This window comes from Phoca vitulina, unplaced genomic scaffold (genome assembly GCF_004348235.1).
Source record: "Phoca vitulina isolate PV1807 unplaced genomic scaffold, GSC_HSeal_1.0 scaffold1, whole genome shotgun sequence".
NCBI lineage: Eukaryota > Metazoa > Chordata > Mammalia > Carnivora > Phocidae > Phoca > Phoca vitulina.
Genome location: NW_022589704.1, coordinates 55,368,004 through 55,371,809, shown reverse-complemented (window position 1 = coordinate 55,371,809; position 3,806 = coordinate 55,368,004).

Genomic DNA, 3,806 nt, shown 5'->3' with positions numbered 1-3,806 from the left:
TGTTCCATTTGGATAAGTTAAATTGGCACATATATGATTTTGAAACTCAGAGGAGAGGTTTGGGCTGGAGATAAAAATTTGGGAATTGCCAGCATTTAAAGATACTGAACACGGGAAGAAAGGAGGTCATCTAAGGAGAGGATGTGGAGATGCATAAGAAGAAGGGCCAGATTCAAAGTCTGAGAAGCATCAATATTCAAGGCGAAGAAAAAAACTGAAGCCCATACAATGGCCCATGAAAGAGGAGGAGAAACAGCGGAGTGTGCTGTTCTGGAAATCAAAAGAGGAGAGCAGGTCAGGAAGGATGGAGGGATTAAGGAGAACATGCCTGGGATTCTAGCTCTTAGCAGCCAGTCTCTCAGAAGGCACCTGTTCCTCCTGGTGACCTCTGCACCAGAAGTTCAGGGATTTATTGTTCAAAAGGATTTGTTGGCCAAAGGACTATTGCTGTCCATCTGGGGGTTAATGGTTTTGAGGCAAACTCTGATAGGGCCCATCATGGGAGATCAGGAACTCATACCTCATCCCTACATCACTGTACCAGCTCCTCACTGGCTGCCATAACTCCTGACTTCTAGCTCTGGTATTATATGCTAGTTCAAGATTATACTTTGAAATACTGATCAAAAATGGCATCACATTTTTCAGGAAAATTTACCCTCATTTTTAAAATTTAAAATGTTCATATACTCTGACTGGGTATTTTTATTTCTGTGCATCTCATAAGAACTAAGATAAATGTTCTAGAATGTTCCAATTTGTAGTATGGTTTGTAATAGGAAAAAATCAGAACAACTTAAATGTCCGCCCATAGGGGTGTGGTATATATTAAAGTATGACCTAGCAATACAGTTGAATGCTATGTAGCCATTGGGAAAAAATAATGTAGTCTTTCTAGATGTGCTGACATGGAAAGGAGACCATGATATATCATGCTGCTGCATGCACTTTCCTCTCCTTGCCTTCTAACAGAACCCCAGTTTTGTTCTGGTCTTCACCCCCACCCCAAGGCAGCCCATGTCACTCAGGCTTTAGCCAATCTATGCATTCACCTAGAAACTCTAAATGTGAAGATCCTCTTTGAATCTATTCTCAACTCTGTAGTCAAAGAGATTTTTAAAAACCTAATCAATGTTACCTTCTTATCACCTTTGGAACAAAGACCAAAATCTGTACAAAAGTCTATGAGGCCTTATATGATCTGACCATTGACTGACCACCCATCATCACTCTCCTGCTTATTCTCTGGTCCCCAGCCACACTGACTTTCTTTCTGTTCCTTGAATCACAATGTTTCTTCCTGCCACAGGACCTCTGAATGTGATGTTCTCTCTGCCATGATCCTTCAGATAGCTCAAGTGTTACCTTCTCAGGGAAACCTTACTGACCATTCAAGCTGGATTAGATCCATCCATTTTTAAGCTCAAAAGCACTGTGTACCTTTCCCTCTTAGCCCTTCTTATGATGTATATTCATGCATTCACAGGGTGATTATTTGATAAATAGCTATCTCCCTCCCTCAACTCTAAGACCTTTGAGAGGACTGTGCCTGTCTTGCCCCAGATTTTATCAGTATCACCATTCATAGTACCTGGGCATAGTAGGTGCTCCACAAATGTCTATCAAATGAATGAATCTGGAACACACATAGTAGGGCTCTACTGATAATCATTCAGTCAAACTGAGTTAGAGATGGGGATTTAAATTTGTTCTGTTAATTTCCATCAAATCAACTAATGTGACTTTAAGATTTAAACAAAATATATTCCTCCTTCTTCCATCCAATCCATCAGGAAATCCCATTAACTCTACCTCCAAAACACATCCCAATTTCCACCGCTCCTTCCTATCTCCACCACCACCACCCTTCCTCTCTTTCACCGGCTTCTCCCATTCTCACGTTTAGAATATCCTCCATGGCCTTGACTTTCTATTCTTCTCCCTCTCTTAGAAACACCCTGCCCCATAACCCAGGAGTTGAGTTATGGTTAATTCTTGTTTTCCTTTTGGCCTAACAGCCAATCTGTCATCTTGGCCTTCTGAGTCTTCTCTGTAACATTTCTTAGATTCAACACTTTTCCATTCCCCTTCCAGGCCCTCTCTGTTTTTACCTACAATCACACAAACTCTTCCTACTCTTGTAAATATCTCTTTCAGTTCCAAAAGCTCAGAATCACAAGCGTAGGATTGGAAGTATCCCTTGAGGTAACCTGTTCAGCCCTCCTCATTTTTTTAGATGAGAAACTGAATCCCCTGAGTTAAGCAGTTGCTTTAGAGATCTTAACAGCTCTCCCTTTACACTGTCTTCTTCTTTGTCTCCAAATGTTCTTCCCAGCTTGGCTCTCTTTCCCACACAGCTGTTGTGTCTTCCTCAAGATAGAAATAATCCCAACCTTCTCCTACTCAAAAAACTTTAGGGGCTTCTAATGCTTCAGTGAAACTAAGAAGTCTACTCACTGTTCCAGAATACACTGCTCACAAATTTAAGCTCAAACTCCTCAGCCTGGCACCTGGCACTCAGGTTTTCCAAGTGTATACCTCTCCTGTTAGTCTCAAAGAACAGAAGGGGGATCCACAGAAGCTAGATATTGAAAGACAAGTCTCACATCAACATGAAGAAGAGTTTTCTAATTATTAGAATTGTTCTCCAATGGCATGGGTTCTCTTGGGAGAAGGTGAGTTTCCTCTAAGTGAGACTCGGTGTTCAAAATAGGCTAGACATACAATAAACATTGAAAAGAGGGCTCCTGTCATGGAGATGAGCAGGGCAAGAGGGTGAGATTACACCAAATTAATTACAACTTGGCTCTAACACCCAGAATCCTCCCCACATTAACATACCCCATGGTTCCTTTCTGCATGCACACCCCCAAACAAACTGAACTTCTAGCTATTCTCCATATGGCCCCATACTTTCCAATCCTTCTATGCCTTTGTTTATGCTGTTCTTGCTGCGTGAAATGTTTCTTCCAACCATCTCCATGAAACCTATTTAAATGTCACCTCTTCTATGACACCTTTGAAGATATTTCCAGTTAAGTCTGTCTGTCTGTCTCTCTCTCTTCCTTTGCATAGATCATATAATTATTTTCTCCAAGGTGGATCAGAAGGAATGTTAATGGACATCTGGTCCAAATACCTATGATTCTGTTCCCTTGCTACCTTCTCTTCCAGGTATTCCTGCACACCATTGCTAGATAAATCCACATATTCTTCCTTCCATTGCATTTTTTTCTATATTAAGAACCTCCAGTACCCGTGCCTCAAATCTGTGCCTCTCAGCCCTGCAGTGGAAGGTTTCCATAAGTAGTGCCCACATCTGACTTTCCAAGCAAAGAAGTTCTTCCCCTTTGGTCAGATGAGCCCCATTTGCACACCATCCATGTTTCTTGGCCCTTCTTCCCTGTGTGCTCAGGCCATTCTCTTAATCCCAAACGCTTTCCCTTTTCTTCTGCGCTAGGAAATGTGTTATACTTCCCTCCAGAAAAAAAGTCTTAACTAAGGAGGCTGCTTTTTTTTGCTTTAAATTTCCTGATTACTTAGTCATACAGAAATCAAACATCTGACTTTATACTGACAGCGAATTGTTTTCTAGATATTGTATTGACATCTCCTCTCTCCATTGGGAACACGACCCACCTCATATTTCCTTTGCCCACTCCCACCCGCCCAATGTATCAAATACACAGGAGACAATGAACACTTGTTGATGTTCACTAAACAAGTTATATCTTGCCAGCAGCCATCTTATCAAACAATAGCCCAAACTATATTTTGTGCTGAGAAGCAGAGCCAGATAAAGAATT